The following is a 22,252-nucleotide window of genomic DNA, read 5'->3' on the forward strand; positions in this document are numbered from 1 at the left end:
GTTCGATTTCCTTGAGTGGATAATGTATTGAATCTTAATGTATGGTAAACGTTTAGTTCATAATGTTTATCTCCATTTTAATATTTAGAGTACAGTAACCCAATTAAAATTGACATTGAGCAATTTAAGTTGGATCAACGGGGGAAATAATCTTCACCCACCAAAATCTTGCAGATTTTTTTTGTTGTTGCGGTGGACGTATATGCCAACAGGCAACAGCTGTCGTGTCAACTTTTGTTTTTTGAGGTGGTTATGTAATGTAATTTTAACTTTTAAGCAAAAATGCGAAAATTATTTTTAATATTGTTTCAGTAGCTAGGCTTAGAGAAAGAAAATCTAATTCAAAAGCATAGTGCAATATGTCCTTTTAGCTAGATCAAAACGTTAGGATTTATATAGAAATATATTTGTAACTGATATGATATTCTTGCAATCATCTATCATATCTTATCACATCAAGATTAACTTAATATATATATATATATATATATATATATATATATATATATATATATATATATATATATATATATAAAGTATAATTTAATTTTACTTTTATTATTTATTTTTCACAAAGTTTGATCAAAATAAATAGTTGTCTTTTACCAGTCGGATTAATTAATGAAGTTCGTATTTATATAAAGTTAATGAATAATATATGAAAGTAGTAAGTTTTTTTATTGTTATAAACTAATTATTTTTCTTCTCTCCCTCACACAGGTGCACGCACATAAGTTTGATAATATATTTCCGTTGGTATTTTACTTTTTACAAAGAGTATGTTAACAATTCGATTTGTCAAAAATTCTCAAATTTAGCTTATCGACAAACTTTTTCAAAAAAACAAGCTAGTAAGGTTACTTTAGTAATGTAAGAAAAGAGAATAGTTAAGGTTAATCATACAACTCAAATAAAATCAAAGTTAATTGTATATTCGTACAACTATATAATTAAAATTAATTGTTCTCAACCATCATGTTCTCACCTGGTACAATCATTGAGGGTGTGTGAGAGAGAGCATGCTTGCTAATGTCTATATATAGTCTATACTCTAAATATGTTTTAGTTTTAGTTTTTAATCACTCTGACATTGAGTGAAGTATCTACTGGAATCTAAAATTTTAATTAACAGGATCGAGTTGTGACCCAATAATAGGCTTGTGTTTTAGAGGATTTTTTTACAAGCTAGCTACTTCAATATTTTATTGGGAGGTAAGGAAAAATTGAAATATAAAAATTAGAAGATATTATTTTTTAAGGCTACTATATCAATATTATTAAAAAAAAGAAGCACAAGAAGTGCCAACCAAATATAAAAATTAGAAGATATTATTTTTTAAACTCCCTAACTATTTCTGATCCCCTTAAACCCTTTTTTTCATGTTTTTTTTTTTGCTGAATGCCCTTAGGCCTTGTTATTGTATATAAATTAATTACTCTTGCTATTGCCAAATTAAAAAAAAAAAAGAATATATAAGATGTAAGATTGTTTTCATATATAATTTGTAGATAATTAGGATGTTTAGCTATCTAAAGTGGAAATTATATTTGGGTATCTTTCAATTAGAGTTGCTTATGAGATTTTTATAGTTGAATAAGTTCTTATACAATATTACCGTTAATATTCGAGCAAGTTGAGTTGGTGACGTGAAAGAACGTTTTTTCGGCAAGAATTTGGTTCTTATATATATATATTTGCAACTAAAACTACTAATTAAAATAAACAATTTTAAGTTTTTCTGTAGATCATACTTCGCCTTTAGACCTCTACCTTTCACCTAGTATATTGACCGATCTTGTAAGACGAAACACCGACATTCACAAATATATAGGTTGATAGCTGACTTCCATCTCATCATGTCTTCGCATGATTATCAGGCAGGTCATCTTTGTTGTAAGGGTAAATGATCACTTTTATTTCTTAATAATTCGTTAAGAAATATATTTCAAAAAGATAAAAATATAAAATTTAATTTTTAAAAGTGTAAAAAACGATAAATGTATTCGATCATTAATGTCCGTCCGTTATATCTCCAATTGCCAACATAATGACATATTTTTCATATAATATTTTCTTAACTTTTCGTCTTCTCACTCTTTGAAAATATGAATACGATAAATAGTTAATTTTGTTCCTGAATGTATAATTCGCTCACAAATGTGTCACTGAAAGATAAAAATATAAAATTTAGTCATCGAAAGTGTAAAAAGTGTAACAAATATATTTGGTCGTTAACTTTCGTTCGTAAAATAGTCAAGATTTGAAAAAATAAAATATGTGATATATTTATCTTTTATTTATAGTAACTAATTATTATAATTTGAAAAAAATTATAATAATATAATTTGGATAATTTCTATTGTGACACACAAATTATGGTTGATAATCAATATTATTGTTGTTATTATATTTGTTTTAAATTATATTTGTCAATATATTTTTGTTAAATGATTATTGTAATATTATGTTTATAACGATAAAAAAATGACAAAAATTTATCCTTAAATGAAATGAAATTTCAAGTCTAATAAATTAGTCCAATAAAAATATACTGATACTTAGGTTCAATAAAAAATTATTCACATTTCCGTCAAATAATGATAACTTATTGACATTTTGGTTTAATGAAATTTACTGACATTTAGGTTCCAAAAAATTACTAACATATTCTTCCAATAAAAAAAAATAGACATTTTTGTCCAACAAAAAATTACCGACTTTTATGTCAAAAAATGTATCTTATTGATATTTTCGTCCAATTTAATTAGCATGACCATGAGGGTAATCATTTCAGTGACAAATTTATCAGATAGATTTTCCTATTAATAGTGACGGACGAAAATTAAGGGTCAAATATATCTATTACACTTTTTACACTTTTAAAAACTAAATTTTATATTTTTATTTTTTAACAACGCATTTAATGAATTATACTTTCAGGTAAGTAATTATTTATCCTTGTTACAATGAAATAGCTACTTTTCTAAATACTTATTGTTATAGAAGACATTACATGTCTTCCAATATATTTAATACTTTATTTTATTCATTTCTTATGATCATTGACTTGCGTGTTAAAATATTTTTATTTTTACAAGTAATCACTCATGCACGTTTGTATTGTCACTCGCCAATGTCATCTCAGCCTTGCAGTGTTAAACATAGTTTGAGTTTTAATGAATTTCAATTAAAAGACTAAAGTCTCGTAGAAAAAATTAAAAGACTTATTTATCGATATGTAATAATAAGAAGTAATAAATAGTTGGCTTTAAAAATTAAAGAACCAAAGGATTTGTTTTATGGATTTGGCTTAGAAAAAAATATGTAAAATGAGAAAGTGAAAGTTCTTAACACTAAATTTCAGCCATATCATCTTAAAAAAAGAAGTTTGAGACATATCTATATTTTCTTATCTTACACACTTTTTTGTTACTTTATTCTTACTTTTTTTTTTTTAAGTTTGAGTGTTTATTTCTCTCGTACTACATATAATATTTTTTATTGATAAATATTAATTATTATTATTAGTATGATTAGTTTTTGCTGGTTAGAGAATTTAAATCCGGATTCTCCTATTTTTTTTTTATATTTTATTTTTATCACTAGTTATACATCCTTAATCCATATCTATCCTCATCACACGTTGGATATATAATGTGACAGAAGAACAACAAATTTCTTAAAACTAAGTCAGGTATTAAACTAATCAAGACCCTCTCAACAAATTTAACACAATTGAGTCCCTTGATTATACTCTCGGACGAGCGGATACATATGTGTTGATTCCTCATACCCTGCTAACTATATCTTGATAAGAAGAAGCTTGAAGATAAAGATAGAAACAGTATGGTAGTAAGAGTACTATAGTAGTTGAATAGGTGCAGAAGCAATATCCCACAAAAGTATAGGGATAGCGATTATTCATTGGAGGGGGACAAGGAAGACCCTTACTTAGTAGAAGTGGATGAGAAGTCCTTCTCAACTGGGTTTGGCGATAAGGAGACAAGCTCATAGGTGTCACTTAGATATCTTATGTGGACAGTGGGACATGTCCTATTTCTCTGCACCCACGGGCCACATTTTGCTAATCCACCACAAATTCCCTTCACTCATATCTCCAACGTTCCCTCTATATATACCCACCTTGCTTTTATTCTCTCCCTTGAGACCACAAGCTCATCACCTTCAACTTCAACTCTTCAATTAACAACTTCTTCTCCCACCTACCCAATTGAGTTTTCATTCAAAGTACGAAATATGTCAACTAGTAGTGGTGTGTTCTCATCACTTAGGAGTTCTAAGGTTCGACCATGGGGAAGGTGTTCCAAGTACATTCGCCAACAGAGGACCAGGCTTTACATCATTTGGAGATGCACTGTCTTACTCTTGTGCTGGCACGAGTAATTTTTTTTTTTTTTTGTACATATCACATGTATGCTTCACCGGAAGTAAAGTAATCTGCTCAAGTCAGACAAACAATAATTATGAACGACAAAGTTCTCCCTCTAAGTATGTCTGGCAAGAGTAATTAATTGATTACAAATTATCGCTGCTTGGTGCCACTGCAAGTTTAAGTTTGGGGTTCCAATTTTTTATGATTACTTGATCATGATTTGTGTTTTGTATGTAAAGAAACTAGATGAAGCAGGGTACCTCCTGATTAATGTGTAAATTAGTATATATATATAGAGAGAGAGACAGTAAAGAAGTCAATGATGTTAAGCTGAAGTGATTGTAAGCTTGGCTTCAGGCCCTTTCATTGATTCTAGTTTTTTACATGACACACCTTTTGTAAATGAACTTCTTCAGTCTTTGCTTTTTGGTTTTATGATAAATTAATGCCACTGTACCAAAATCAGAGGGTTCAATTTCTGGGTAGTATAACATTATGATCTATTAATGTTTCTGGAAATAATTAGAAAGTTGGCCTTGGCTTCATTTATATACAAGTATCTAACTGAATCAATTAATGCTTAGAAAGTGCAACCATCTAGCTCCTATTGTGAGCAACGGACAAATTGGGTCAATGGGTTACAAACCATATCTCTCATTTCATTTGGAGTGATGTAGAATGGATAAGCATTGCACATAAATTATTACGTTATTATTAGAAACCTGTTCGATATGTTTCTCTTCTTTTTTTTTCTCTCTCTCACTATGTTAAGATTTTATCATAATTTTATAAAATAATATTTAGTTAATTAAAATTTATCTAGCATTATTATTTTGTTACATGAGTACTCTAGATTTTTTTATTTCATATTCAGCAAAAAAAAAGAAAAAAGAAGAGAAGATTTTTTATTTCACAATAAATTGAAACAAGAGTAAGGATTGAGTCGTTGAATTTTGTTTTGGATTTTTTTGTTCGTCGTGAACTTCAAATTTTTGTACTGCTTTCCGTCATTGACGATGACGAGATATATAATATCGTGGCTTAATTTTATTTTTGGGTTCTCCTATTTCTCAATTTTATGAATTTTGTCCATTAATTTCTTTTTGGCAATTTTAGTTCTCTTATTATTACCACTTCTCGAATTTGGTCTCCATATTTTTTAATGGTGTAAATATGAGTCAATAGTCAACTGCTCATTATATAAGTAATAGAGATGATGATTATGTCTTTTAAAAAATTGAAAATAAATAAAACTTGGTCAAATAAATAAAAACTTAAACCTCATTATGTGAGACAAACTACAAATGTTATTATTTTTATCTGGTAGTCCTAGTGTATTGTTTTTGGAACATCATTGCCTGAGGCAAAACACAAGCTTAGCCATGATTCCCACAAACACTCTTTCTTTTAAGCATTTGATTCACAGTTGTTGACAACATCTTCTCCTTAGATCCATTCTTGTCCCCCACTAATGGCTTCCGAACGAATAGAATGATATATGATCTATAAAGGTGGATGTGATGAGAAGGTTGGGAGGAAGAAACATCTTGTCTCCATCTAAGAAAAAGGGATGGAGTTGAAGTCTCATTGTTGCAAGCTTCCTTCTACAATTGGAGTGTAGGTGTTGTTGCCTCGCATAGCTTTTGCTTGCTTTGATCATATTATGTTTTGATGATTCCATATTCTTATATTTTATTTTGATGTAATTTACTATTTTCTTAAATATTAGATATTGAGTACTTTTAGGTTTCCGTATTGGATAAGTTGATCTTATCTTTCATCATTCATGATGACTTTGGCATGACATTTCTTGAAAATAGGTTTTGATATCATATCTTCTTATGAAAAATGACTTTGAACTCATAAACTACTCTTTTATAATTATCATTTGAGAAGAATTTCAAATTATCACATGAAGACTTCATATGCACGACTAGATAATCCAACATCTATTAGCATATTTAAGAAAGTCATTTATCTACTAATAACATCAATATGCTATAATGTATTGTAGAGAAGAGTTAATTAGAATGATAAGAGATGAGAAAATAAGAGAGGAAGAAGCTGGCAACTCTATAATTAAAGCTTTAGCTTTTATATATTTATATAGATAAATACAAATTCTTAAAAATTCTTTTCCATTATGTATAAAGGTAATGTATTAATTAATCTTTCAGCATAATGCAATTTTAGAGTTATGATAAACGGTTGAGATTGCCTATCATACGAGTTGTAAGATTCCCTGGACAGCAAATATCAATAATATTTTTTCTTGTTGGGAGAATTTTGTTTGAAAGCAAAACAATCAAACTTTAAGTGTCGATCAATAAAGCTTTTGTTTGAACAACAATATTTTGTATGTATCTCTTTCTCTTTATAAATATTTAAATAATTTTCAAATGTTTAAAGTTATGTTCATTAGGAGAAATTAAAACATAATTTTATCACATTAAAATTTAGAAGAATACTCATAGCTAGATGTCTTCAAAATATTCATTAACAAATCGAAAATATTTTTCAATATTATTTCGCTAGATAAAAATAATAATAATATCTACGCAGTACCTTCACATCATAATTTTCAATACAATTTCGCTACAAATTTTAAAACATTAATCTTTATTTATTGATACTTCAATTAGTACCTTAGAGTACTGGCCCTACAATTTAACGGGTAGATATCCCTTTTTATTTCACTGCATATAAATATAATTGACTTCTATTCTATGTAAACTATATGGAAGAATTGATCTGCAGCTAGCGACTTATTACATCCACCTAGAAAATGTGGATTCCATAGGCCGAAGGTTATTAGACTCTCACGGTTACTGACACTTTATATAAATTCCTAGGAGTTTAATAAACTTAAATCGTGTTGTAAGAATTCATTTTATATAAACATAATAATAAAATATTTATAAATAACATATTAATCAAGCATTTCAATAATATAATAAAGTAAAATAATAAATAATAAATTTTACCATATTTAAATAATTAAGTCTAGTAATGTATCACTATTAAATAATAAATTATCGATGTTATAGTAGTGATAGAGTATTTCTATTGATGGTCTAATATTATTAGAGAACAAGAACTTTATGTTATTAAAGATGAAAATTTTTCAATTTAGGAACAATATATTAAATAGAGATATTTTGAACACTAAACAGATAGAAAATAATTCAAAATAATTTATTTTATTATTTAATTTCCTTAACTTACTAATTCGTTAACTAATCAACTTTACTAAGAAGATACATACGAATCAATTCACATATTAAAAATAGACTAATAAATTCATGAGAATTAATGAATTAACTTGTGAGATGGATAATCATATTAATTTTTAACTTGCAAGGAAAATCTCAATTCACTTTAGCCTTGGAATCTACTGTTGACAATCCATAACCAAAAGAGTAATAATAGATAATTGAAGTGAATGGTTTTGCTGTTGAACTTTGCACTCGAGATTTTTAGCCTCTGATTTTTATGAGATTCGTGGTGACGTGAGTACCGTTAAAATTTAGAACAAAATCTTGCACATTGTAAGGAAGTTGAGTATTTTATTATATAATAATAACCCCCGATTTTTCGTCTATAAAAAGACAACATGATGTTTGGTCACAATCCTAGCACTGGAGCAACCAATCCCACACTTCGGATGTGGACTTATTCTTACCCCTCCTCCAATAGTCTTCCTTTCATTCAATGGTCTTTTCATATCTCTTTTTTTCCCCCTTCAAAAATATGATAATAATTAATGATGAACTGTTCTGATATATTATCAAGCATAAGTAAGTAGCGATATAGTAGTATGGTATGATTCGTATATATGAGTAATTATTGTTGGACAAAATTTAAGTGTAAGATCTTTAAGTGTTTGTCATGTTATTCTTTAGTTAAAATTGAGATTTAATCTTAGTAACTCGTATATTAAAAGTTTATATTTATTAAAGATAAGCGTGACTTATTTGAGTGAAGCTTTAATTTTAATCAAAAAGCAACGTCACACTAAAGAATAACCCAAATTTTGTTTTACAAAACTGAGTTTCAAGAAAAAAATTTAATGTGTAAATATATTTTTAAGAATAATTAAGTAAACATATCACGAAATTAAATTTATTTTCTTTTGAAGGGGAAACTAAATTTACTTTCGAAAAGTACATTCAATATCCAAAAATACTTTTTGAATGGTTAACCAAGTATATGTTCTAACTTTTTAGTCTCAGTTTTATTCTTATAATTTAAATTTTAAAAATTATTCACAAAAATATTAAATTTTAACCAAACACTTTAAGAGAAAAAAAAATAGAATAGATTTCTAATTATTATATTCTCAACATTTATGACCATACAACTTTAGAGCTTGAAACAAACATTCTCCGAATTTGTGAAAATTGTCAGACTTCGCAATGTAATATTTTTATTAAAATAATGGTCCAAAGAGCATAAAAATGTTTTGGCTGATATTATTCTATGATTTCATTTTTCTCTTGGGGATAGAAAATCAGAGAGGAACGACTGAGTTATTGAACTTGTATTTTCTTGTCTGTGTAGTAGGATATTTTTACCAAAATTTTCGGCCAATGACATTCTCTCTGTCTTCCTTAAATTTTGTTGCTATAACTAAACTCATCAACTATTGAGATTTTGTAATGCGATGATTAAAGAGGAGTTTGGTAGGAGAGGATTCAAACTGAGTGTGAACATTTTTACTGATAATTGTATAAGATTTTGCTACCCTTGAGGGATGGATAAACATTTGATAAAATTGATTTGGAATATAATTGATTTTATAAAATTTATTTTAGTTAGAATTGATTTTGAAGTTATGTTTGAATTTTTTATTATAAAATAATTAGGAGTAAAATTGAATGTAAAATTTTGGATATAAAGTAAAAATTATTTAAAGTTGTTCAGGGCATAATAAATTCTGGACCCATAATTAATTTTAAAATTTTCTCCATTATGAAACCAACACATGAAAATATATTTAAAATTAATTTTAAACTTAGAATTAATTTTACAACGTGAAACTAAATGCACACTAAATTTTTTCTTATTTTGTAATTATTTAAATAATTATTTAATAAATAATTTTCTTACAAAATATACATTAACTGGTTATACACAAATTAAAAAATTTATTTCAAACAATAAAAAAGTAAACGTATCTTAATTTGTTTTAATATATTATTGCTAAAAACTCTGGATATAAGAACTTAGTAGTTATCAAATCTTGCCACTATCAATGATATATATAAAAATATGTTTATAATATAATATTATATCCAATGCTATATATAAAGTATTAACTGCAGGTAGCTGTTCTTCCTCCTTTAAATACTAAAGCTTTTCGACTAATTTATAAATACAATTATAGTTAACGAAAACCTGCCAAAATTTTTGAGACAATTATTATGAAGTTAGCACTTATAACTTATGATTTTCAGCCACTGCTAGTTATTCCAGGAAAAGGTACTCCACATAACTCTTTATTTTAAAATAAGATGTGTGAGGGGTCAAAATGACCAAGGTATTCTATTTTCAAAATTATCAAAATGGAGGTAAAAAATTTACGAATTCAATTTTTTTTAATACGGCTTTGAAAACATAATTATTTTTAGTTTTTTAGAAGTCATAAATTATTTACCACTTCAAAGTCATAAATAATTTTTTATTTTAATATTAACTAATTAATGTATTTTTTTTTAATTTTATTTAATATTTTTATATTTTTATATTATTTTATTTAATATTTTCTATATTTTTTTACTATTGTTAATGACAATTATTTGTTTTAGCATTGAAAAAATAATACAAAAGACTTAAATTTAAATAAAAATATTAAAATGTACTACACATATTTATTTAACAAAAATATTAAGATGTTTTGTTATTAATATTTTAAAAAAATATTAACCTATAATTTATTAAATAATATTAATTTTAAAATTTTTAGTTAATTCTTACCGTTATCATTAAGTAAATTAATAATTTCTTATAATAAGATTAATTAGAGTATCTATATGGAGCCTTTATCATATTTACGATTTTCACGCTATTAATACCCTAAACATTAATAGTACTGTACGAGATTATTAATTTACTTAAGATGGTAAAAATTAATTAATAAATTTAAAAGTTAATATTATTTGTTAATATTAATAACAAAATATCTTAATATTTTTATTAAACAAATATTTATATTATATTTTAATATTTTTATTTAAATTTAAGTCTTTTATATTTTTTCATAACTAAAAAAAATAATACTTAACATTAGTAAAAAAATATAGAAAATATATTAAATAAAATAATATATAAAAATATAAAAAATATATTAAATAAAACTAAAAAACATTCATTAATTAGTTAATAATTAAAATAAAAATTATTTACGACTTTTTGAAGTCGTAACTTTGAAGTCTTAAATAATTTATAATTTCTAAAAAAATAATTAAAAATACTTACGACTTTAAAATTGCATTAAAAAAAATTAAAGTTATAAACTCTTTTACATAGAAAAAAATAAAATAAAAATCATAATACAATTTACGATTTTTAATTCAGAAGTTATAGGTTATCTTATAACTTATGTTTTTCTAGGTACTAATTTAAATTTCATCTCCATTTAGTGATCTTGAAAAAAAAAATAAAAAAACCTCCTTATTATCATTTCATCGTGTGAAGGAGGGGGAGGGAGGCCTGTGCCTTCCCCTTCTCAATCCATTCGTGACTACCCTTATCTTTTGTCACGGTGTGACATATTTACTTACTATAACCTAATCTTTAACTAATATAATACTGTTATGAGCAGAATTTCTGTTCTATGGTTTCTAGAATTCGAGGACTACGAAACCTCCAGAAAAGGGGATTAAAGAGAGGGAATACTGATTATATTTCTGCTTGCCTTTTGCATTGCATGATTGTGTTATTTATAGGCAATGAAATGCTACTCTGATTCAAGCTATTTTTGCAAATCCTAAAGGATAATGCTAGCACTAACGAATTTGGATATTATCCTAACAGAAAGATGCTTCCAGCAGACAAAATATTCTAATTGTCCAATGCTAAGGTGCCAGCTCAGCATCCCTGGTCCAAGTTTGTTATGCAGTCCCTACGTGTGCTGTGCCATTTTGATCCTTAGGTGAGTGCTTGTCTCCTTCTTGTCTGCTAGTAATTCTTCCTTGCTCTGCTGTTTTATAACATTCCCTGCTGCTGGTGCTGCTTGCAATGGTGGCTCATGTGTTATGTCCATAACAAATACACACACATGACACATAATGAATTTTCTTCATTAATGTGGGTTGTGAATTGGACTAAGATGGATAGAATACCCATGAGTTTAGATTGTCATGCCTAACTTTATGTCGTGTATATCATCACCTTAATTTAAAAAAAAATCTGAAAAATGTGAATTAATCATTTACATTTTTCATTTTTATTTTCTCAATTAGACCATTACTCAGAACTCCAAACACCCAATACTTATATAATATAGTAAAAAAAGAACTTTTGAGGTAAAAGTAATTTTGTCAAAGGATTAGGATCCTTGTTTTTACTTTCATTTTGTTTTTTTATCCGTTAGATTTATATTGGAATACGTGCACAATATTTTTAAGTACAATCCAAACATGCACATTGTTATTTTTTTGGTAGACTACAAATCTCCACCTCTACTGGCTTTAATAAATATAAGAGAAGTTAAAAAAAAAAACTTGCAAAGATGTGATAGGAAAGGCTTGTAGTACCAAAGAAAGTGGCTGGATGATATATGGAACAGTTCACGTGAACAGAAAGTGACACAGCAATTTCCTTCTAAGAAATAGAGACAACCGAAGCCAAGATACTGGTATGTGTCTGTTAAGAGACAGAAACAGGACTTTTTCATGGCCTAGTTTTCTTTTTATTGCCACCATAATCATCATTCATCATCCTTGTCATACTATATCTAGCCCCAACATCAAAAGCTTAGTTACAAACTGACAATACAGTAGCAATTAAGGGGTACAGGACATAATTATTTGTAGCAATTTGAGCTCAGCAAGAAAGCAACGTAGCCATGAATCTGATAGGCTAAAAATGTGATTGATTCAAACAAAATTGCTAAGAAAACAAAAATGTCAAATATAAGAATTTATTTTCCTTAATACTATTGGACCTACATGTTCATATAAAGACTACCAAAAACAAAAACAAAAACAAAAAAAGCATGACCAACATCTCCATGCTGTACACCAGTGGCCACACAACTATATGCAGTGGTCAGATTGCCCATCAATGATCCTTAGATGAAATTCTTCTTAAATGTAAATCATTCTTCGTCGAACTTTCACCCTCCTAAAGCAAAAGCAACATTATTTCAATGCAAGATATCTAAAAATTTGCATTATCTCACATCAGCAACCATAATAGTGTGCAATAACTGTTACCAGAACCGTTTCAATGGAAGCATCTAGCATAAAAGTCTCAGGTATATTTCGAAAGATCTTTCATTAAAATATAATTTAAATGACTTTTGATGATAACTTGTTCCTAAATATTGGCACAAGAAGAAGGAAAATTGATTTGGCAAATGGCAGTTTCACAGAAATTTACTATAAGAATATCTAGATTACAGATCTATAGCATGCAAGGAATTTATATTCTGATGATTTTTTAGCTACCAACATTAGTAAAACTAATTTCATCTGAGAGAATTGCAAAATTTTTGTAAGGGAACATATATTTACACTTCAAAAAAATATTCAAACTCTTGTAATACCATTTCCAAATACAAACCCATTTTTTTACATTAATTTTTAAACAATGAATTCTTTCAAAATTCTGCCAAACTTAAGAGAGGTGGATCCATAATGGTCATCTTTCTATTCCAAACTTAAATTGAGAGAGAAGAGACTACAAATCTGATTCTGACTTACTACAGGCTTGTGACCTGTAAACTTTCGGCCAGATGGAACTAGTGCCACAGATGTAGCAGCTGCTACAGCAGCCACACGTGTTCTGCCAAATTCATTTATTCAGTAACCACTTAAAAGCAATAGCAATAGAGATGTAGAAAAATAAACCAGAAAGTTTAGATCACCTTCTATGTACATCTATATAGACATCAGTCTTGTCCACGATTTCTTCCTGCATGGATGAAAGCTATTAGCAAATTTTCTTCATTCTAAGGGCAACAATTGTATTTTCTTTGATGCACCAATAACGCACAACAATCCCATCTAACTGACATAAGCTAAACGGGAAGATAATAAATATAAGTGCATAAGTGAGCTGATTGCAGATAATCCATTCTATCTCAGTCTTGGCAACTAAAGACACATACAAGATGTGATTAGTGCAAGTGGAGGCTACCTGCAGGAGCTCTTCAAACACGTCCTCCAGGGTGATGATGCCAATCTTCCACATTGATTTCCTCCCCATCTTCAACATTCTGAGGGTTGCTTCTCTCTCTTATAACCTTAATTACAGCTGCCATATGACTGCTTCCTTTTTGAAACTCGTTGAGGATATCATATAGAGGCATATCTGCTGGAACCCTGGATAATTTTTTAACAATAATTTAGTTCAATAAATGAGTTAGAAAGACGAAATACAAGGGCACCATTTGGTCAAACCTAGGAATTCTCCGGATGGAAACAACACTAACTGGAGTCTCTGTTTCAGCTCTTACAGTGAGAAGGTTTTTTACCTAGCAAATTAAGAATGGCAAAATGTTTTTAGCAGCTAGTACCAGAAAAACATTTTTTAAAGAATTTTGGATACACTATATATAAATACTCACTAGTGAGAGGCCAATTATATTTTTGGGGTTTACACACGACTATGACCTCGTGCAAGAATTTTCCCAATTGCTTCCCTGTGATAAAGGAGAAAAAAGAATCTTACCTGAACTCTAAATGTATACTTATTGTCAGAAATAGGGCATAAGAAGGAAGGGTAACTAGGTGACCTTTCTCCCCTTATTTTGGGAATGTTATCCACAAAAGTCAATTACCTTATTCAAAGAATTGTTCACTAGACGTGACTAAATTTCAATTGAAAGCTAATCTCACTATCTATTGTACTAAAATGGATAACCTTTTTGACATACTCTGCCTCCTCAATATAAATCATGGAAAAAGAAAAAGAATGAGAAAATATTCACATACATAATTCAAATACTCAAGTCCAGTTTAGTAAGAGACTGCTAAAGTGAGGTAAATCTAAGTCAGGTAAGACTGACATCAAGTAATCCACATTCTGCAATACTTAGGTTAGAAATAACTGGACCTTCTGAGACTGCTGCTACATAGATCTGAACAGAAACACTAATAGAAACAAACGCACCAGTCCAATTTGGAAGCAACATCCAAGGAAAATGTAGATTCAATTGGTGTCATAGCCTCCTGTGCCGTCTGCATAACAATGTACAATAGTTTTGTATTATAGAGCAAAGCCAATAAATATATCTGGATTTTAAGTTTATCATGACACTGAAACAGCGGAATGGCCTGAAAGAGAAGGAAAATTATAACACATCCTTAGACTGCTATTACTGGGATTGTTATGGTCAAATAATAAAGAGAACCCAGCTCATTAAGCTCACCAGAACATGTCAGGTAGCTAAGGAACTGACATGGATGATGAAGCAAGGACCATACATACAAATGTAGATTTCAAATTTGAAAAGTCAAATGACAGTTGCTTCTTTGCCAAAAACATGCCCTCCTAACTTAAATGCTCATAATAGAGTCTTATTTTACAGCTTCATACACAGCCAAACACATCATAGATTTATGGGGTTGTCTCATTGATACTATATATTTTTACTTTTCCAGGTATATCACATGAAAATTTCATGACATTCATATATTCTGATGTAGGGAATTTTTAAGGAAATGACAACTGTTTAACTTTGTTAAAGATAAATAGCAAGAGATGGAACTATCAAGATGCCTTTCTCAAAATTAGAAGTAGCTACCTTCTCTGTGAGATCTAGTGCTCCGCTGATAATTGTTGCTTCATCATGAGTGAGTTCACCCCCTTTACCAGCCTTAAATGGTCAAGAAAATGAAGTTAAGGGAGACAGAAAAATACTTGAAAAAACATTAAAATTTGTTGTGGTGAAATTAGAAGCATTCCTTTATAAAATGTATCAAAATTGTTTTTAAACATGGTAATAAATAAAAAACTATTACTATAACATATTTTCAGGAAAATCCAGTGGTTGCTCATTTTGAATAGAAAGCTGTACAAAATGGTGGTGATTCAAACAGATTACCTCTTGGCTATGGATTGAACCAAGAGCTTTCAGTTGTGCTCGCCTAAACAGTGCATGATTGTGTCCAAGTAAAACATCCAGAACCTGGAATCATAAATGTAAAGATCTACAACACAATTTGTTTTGAATAAAAATCTCCGCTATTATGAACTAGAACTATATAGCATATGCCTCCAGAAAAAATAAAACAGCTTAATATGACTACTGAATGGTTCAACCTAAGATAACTGATCCAAATTGTCCCAACACCACCCTTTTACTATATAGGGCGTAAGGTTAAGGTTTCATTTTTGTGTTTCCTTTCCTGCTGGGTTTTGGTTTGTCTCGACAAGATTTTTCATCCTGTTGTAGCAGTAGTGTTATCTGACTTTTGTTCTTGCTTTTGGAGGACATAGCACTGATTTAAGCAGGATTTAAGCAAGGATTTAAGCAGGACATAGCACTGATTTTTACAATGCCACTTGGGGATAGGTTATCCCACAAGCTATATGCACAAGATATGGGCTCTATGTTGGTGCTAATTTTGTGGGGCTTGTACTTGTCCGGCCTCATTGACCTTGAGATTCTCCCGCCTAGTGGTTCATCCACTAAGAAGAAACAAAGCTAGTAACACCGTACCTGGTGCTTTTGTTTTTTCAGCTGCTATTTTGCCGGTTGTTTAGAAACAGCATCAGATGCTTGTGACCTTGTTACTTTGCAACTCCTCTGTCATGGAGGTATTTCCTAAGTTCTTTATTTTTTTTGGAATTAGAGAAGAATTTCCTTATCTTAATATCTTTAGCAGTGGAGTAGAACCATCTATCCCAGACCAAAACCTTGGTAAGATGGAGTCCCGACCATGCAACTTCTAGAAAGATGCAGTGATATTCCATCTGGGATCATGTTTTGTCTCACCCTTGGATTAATGTCTCTAGGCCTCATCGACCTTGAAATTCTTCAGCGGTTCATCCACAGAGAAGAAACAAGCTGGTACTTAACATTCTCAACTTATTATTATTATGACAGTAAACCTTGGTGCTTTTATTTTATTTTTCTTTCTTGACTGTTTTTTGGTTGACACTTCAGCTGCTGCTATTTTGCGGGTTGTTCAGAAACAGCATTAGTTGCTTGTGACCTTGTTACTTTGCAACTCCTCTGCCATGGAGGTACTTTCTAAGTTTTTTTTTTGGCAATTAGAGCTGTGAACCAAAAAAAATGATTGAGAATGTCAGGTAAGGTGGTACCAGCTTGTTTCGGATGAACCACTCTGCTGGAGAATCTCAAGGTCAATGAAGCTCAGAGACATTAATCCAAAGGTGAGACAAGACATGATCCCAAATGGAATATCATCAGCATCGTTCACGAAGTTACCTGGTCGGAACTCAATCGTACCAAGGTTTTGGGATAGATAGTTCTACTCTACCGATATTAAGAAAAGGAAATTCTTCTGTGCATTTGGTTACAGAAATCGAAAACATATGATTGTGAATCACATGCATGATTAATAGAACACTCAAACCTATGTTATAAACAAATATTATTATTATATATAACACTAAAATTTCTAATTTATATTGCTATGTAAATTTACATAACAAATTTTGTAATGATTATTTTTTATATAATAATTAATTTATTTACATATATAAATTATAAATAAAAATGATAGATTTAATAAGTATTTATAGATTAAAAAAATATCAAATTTATTTAGTTATCCATTGCTATAAAAAATATCTAAATACATCATTAAATTAAATATCATATTTATTTAATTTTTAATCATTATAATAAATATCTAAATACATCATTCAATTAAATATCAAATTTGTTTAATTATCAAATTTTGTAAATAAATTAAATGAATAAAAAATTTTAAAAGAATAATTTTAAAAAAATTAAAACATATGGATTAATAAATAAATTTTAAATCTTAAATTTTGGTTTCAATTTTTTTATAACTACCAAATTCGATATATTTTTAAATTGGATTTCTATCATTTTCTTAAACTAACAATCTTATCATATTTTAAATATTAAATTTTGGTTTCAATATTTTTTATAACTACAAAATCAAATATATTTTTAAATTTAATTTTAATCATTATCTTAAACTAACAATCTTATCATATTTTAAAATTTCGTTTCCATATTTCTTATAACTAACAAATTTAATATATTTTTAAATTTGATTTCAATCATTATCTTAAACTAGCAATCTTATCATATTTTAAATTTTAAATTTTGGTTTCAATATTTTTTATAACTAAAAAATCAAATATATTTTTAAATTTAATTTCAATCATTACCTTAAACTAACAATCTAATCATGTTTTAAATTTTGGTTTCCATATTTCTTATAACTAACAAATTTAATATATTTTTAAATTTTATTTCAATCATTATCTTAAACTAACAATCTTATCATATTTTAAATTTTAAATTTTAGTTTCAATATTTTTTATAACTACTAAATCAAATATATTTTAAAATTTGATTTCAACCATTATCTTAGATTACAAATCTTATCATATTTTAAATTTTAAATTTTGGTTTCATAATTTTTATAACTAACAAATTTATTGTACAATTAAGAATTATGTTTCAATATTTTTATAACAAATTTTAATTATTAAAAAATTTCGTTTAAATATTTATTGCAACTAAAAAATTTAAATTATTTTTAATTATGATTTCAATATTTCTCATAAGTAACAAATTCAATATCTTTTAAATATTTGTTTCTATTTTTTTTTAAGTTAGACAAATATAATATAACAAAATTAAAAATTAATTGTTTCACCAATCTAATCACGGGAAGTGGAGGAAGAAGAAGAACCACAAGAGGAAGAAGAAGAACCACAACGAGGAGGAAGAAGCACAACACGAAGAAGCAGAAGGAGAATGAAGGAGACCACCACGAGGAGAAAAAAGCACAGCACGAAGAAGCAAAAGGACAATGAAGGAGACCGCCACGAGGAGGACGAAGCACAACACAAAGGAATTATTGTAGCCATATTTATATTAATAGGGTGAAGGGCATTTTAGCCCTTTCACCTAGGGTGTTGGGTGTCCCAACAAAACTACTGGGTGTCCAAAGTAAATGTCCTTCACATTTTCACGGATCGACGATTCGTATGATTTTTTTTAACTCAGCGATTCGTATGAGTTTTTTTTTACGGATTGTTGAATCCGTAAGCCCAACACGGATTGTCAATCCATACCTGGATCATAGAATTTTTTTTTCAAAAATATAATTTACGATCTAATTTAAAATTAATGGTCAAAATAGGAATCAAACTTGTGCCTCCTATATTATTAATAGAACACTCAAACCAATTGAGCTATAGACAAATTATGTTATAAACAAATAGTGTCGCTATATATAATAACACAAATTATATAATGAGCTTTTCAATATATAAAATATAATTAAACAAATTTGATATTTAATTGAATGATATATTTAAATGTTTATTATAATGATTAAAAATTAAATAAACATGATATTTAATTGAATGATGTATTTAGATATTTTTTATAGCAATTGATAATTAAATAAATTTGATATTTTTTTCATATGTAAATACTTATTAAACCTATGTTTTGAATTTATAATTTATATATGTAAACAAATTAATTATTAGATAAAAAATAGTCATCATAAAATTTATTATGTAAATTTATATGTACATTAAATATAAATTAGAAATTTTAGTGTTATATATAGCGACACTATTTGTTTATAATATAATGTGTTTATTAAGTTCGGCATTTAGCAATGAATTCGCGAAGGTCTCGACGCAAGGCCAGTGAAGCTTGCCTGAATGCGATGACGTGTTTTTGTGAATCCCATGTGTCCTCCAAGTGGAGAGGAATCGAGCAACATAAGTGGGGGAAGATGGCAGGCATGGATTGCTTGAGTTGATCCAAGAAAACAAAATGCAGAATGGATAAAGAGAGGAGTTGGCCTAGTGGTGATGAAATGCGTGACAGAGCATCAGCTACTTTATTAGTGGACCCAGGCTTATACTCAATGGTATAGTCATAGCCGAGGAGCTTGGATAAGTATAATTGTTGCTCAAGGGTCTGAATAACTTGCGCCATTAATTCCTTCAAGCTTTGGTGGTCTATGCGGACAATGAACTAGTGTCCCAGGAGGTAATGGCACCATTTTCGTATCGCTGCCGTAATCGCATGTAGTTCCCAAACATACATTGATGCCTTTTGAAGTCTGGGACAGAGTGGCTTATTGTAGTAAGCAATTGGATGGAGCTGCTGCAGCAACACGACTCCCATGGCGATCCCAGATGCATCGGTTTCCAAAATGAATGGAAGATTGAAGTCGGGCGTGGCTAAAATTGACACCTGTGTCATTAGAGTTTTCAAGTGTTCGAAGGCGTTCTGGGCCTCATAATTCCAGTGAAATTGGTCTTTGCAGAGCAAGGCATTCAATGGACCCGCTATCGAGGCATAGGTTTTGATAAATCTCCTATAGAACCCAGTGAGGCCCAAAAACTCGCGCAATTTTGTGGTGGATGATGGACGAGGCCAGTTGACCATGGTCTGAATCTTTTTCAGGTCGGGGGCAACGCCATCTGTGGATACAATATGACCCAGGTATTGTAGTTGACGGCGAGCAAAGAGGCATTTAGAATGACAGAGATAGAACTCTCCGTTGGTCAGGGCTTGCAGAATGAGCTCCAAATGGTCTAAGTGACCAGGCAACGACGTGCTATACCCTAGTATATCGTCGAAGAACACCGTAGCAAACTTGCGGAAGAAAGGCTTAAGGAGCTCGTTCATGGTTGTCCGGAAGGTAGAGGGTGCATTACACAAACCAAAAGGCATAACACAGAATTCATAGTGCCCGTGGTGGGTCCGGAACGTCGTCTTAGGAATGTCTTCCTTTTCCACGCGGATTTGGTGAAATCCCTGGCAAAGGTCAAGTTTCGAGAACCAACAAGCACAACCAAGCTCATCGAGAAGTTTGTCGATGGTGGGCATCGGAAACTTGTCGCGAACAGTGACGAAGTTGAGAGCTTGATAATCCATGCAGCATCTCTAGGTGTCGTCCTCTTCTTCACCAATAGGACAGGTGAGGAGAAGGGGCTCTGGCTCAGGCAAATAAGACCCGCTGAAAGCATGGTCGCCACCTGTTTCTTCAGCTCGACTTTTTGGGAATGTGGTTAACGGTACGGGCAGACGTTTATCGGGGACAAGTTGAGGTGAAGATGGATATGGTGGGTGATGGGGCATGGGGAAGGGAGGGAGGTGGGTTTAGGGAAGATTATCGCGAACCGAGTTAATAAAGAGGTGGGGGCAGGTGGTGGTGGGGTTGGGTCGATAGCAGGGACGAACAGGTTATCAGGGTCAGGGGTGGTCGGAGTAGGTTCAGTGACGATGGCAAGCTAGAACAGGGCCGAAACACTCTCGGTGTGAAACAGGCGGAGAAGTTGTTGGGCTGAGGCCGGTGTGAGCTGGAGTGGGATATCAGCTTGTATAGTAATGGGCTGGCCCAAAAACTGAAATGTCATGGTGAGATGGTTGTAGTCTGTGGTAACAGGTCCGAGATCCTAAAGCCACTGAACCCATAATACTACATCAGGCCGTTGAGGGGTAAGGCGTAAAGGTCAACCTCAACCGGTGGCCTTGCATGTGGAGAGGGACCTGGAGATAGTACTTGTCGCAGGTCATGGTGGTGCCATTACCCATCATTAAAAAAGATAGAGGAGGGGTATTTCTGGCATTTTTTTTAAAATGTTGGGTGCACCAGCAATAATGTTGGGTGCACCTAGCATCACCCCACAATAAACTTGACCTGTGCCCAACACAATAAAAACGTACCTAAGTTACTAACTTAAAATGAATGTTAGATAACGACACATTATTATGGTTATACGTAACGTGTGACACGATGAAAATGATCATAGGATTAGGATGGAAGGTATATTTAATATTACTATATTTACATTTTTCTAAATATTATTATTATTATTATTATTATTATTATTATTATCATTATTATTATTATTATTATTATTATTATGTCATGCTCTTTGTTTGTTCTGTTCCTACACTACACCAGAGTGAAGTGTCAGTTTTTTTTTTCTCTCTTTTCTGAATCGTTGTTAGAGAGAGAGAGAAAGCATGTTGTTGATGCATGAACATAATGATAGCAATAACTAGGGCACATGAAGTAACAAACCCAACAGAGTAAGGACCAGACCAGCTTACCTTAGTGATTTTGTGGACTCATTGGGCCTTCAGTGCTGCTTGGTTCGGCTGGCCATGCTCACCACTACTCTGCCTGTAGTTTGTTAGGATTTGAAGTTGTAACCACCTATAGAGAATTCCAGAACAATTAGATATTTTTAATTTCTGTAACAAACTATTGTTAAGCAGTTATAAAATCATCTATATATGTAATAGTGGATTAATGAGTAAAGGCAGAGAAGAATTTCCTTATCTTAATATCTTTAGCAGTAGAGTAGAACCATCTACCAAGTGGTCCGACTTGCCACCCATGCCTGACCACAATATGCAACTCTCCGCCACCGAACGACTGGAGGAAGCGGTGTCGAGGCTCACCCAGAATCAAGCCACC

The 22,252-nt window shown here is 30.3% G+C and overlaps 1 pseudogene; it reads right to left on the minus strand.

The window, feature by feature from the left end:
* Positions 1 to 12,257: 12,257 nt before the first annotated feature.
* LOC114405250 lies at positions 12,258 to 20,700 on the minus strand (annotated as a pseudogene).
* Positions 20,701 to 22,252: the final 1,552 nt, after the last annotated feature.

Source organism: Glycine soja, chromosome 3, assembly GCF_004193775.1.
Source record: "Glycine soja cultivar W05 chromosome 3, ASM419377v2, whole genome shotgun sequence".
Classification (NCBI taxonomy): domain Eukaryota; kingdom Viridiplantae; phylum Streptophyta; class Magnoliopsida; order Fabales; family Fabaceae; genus Glycine; species Glycine soja.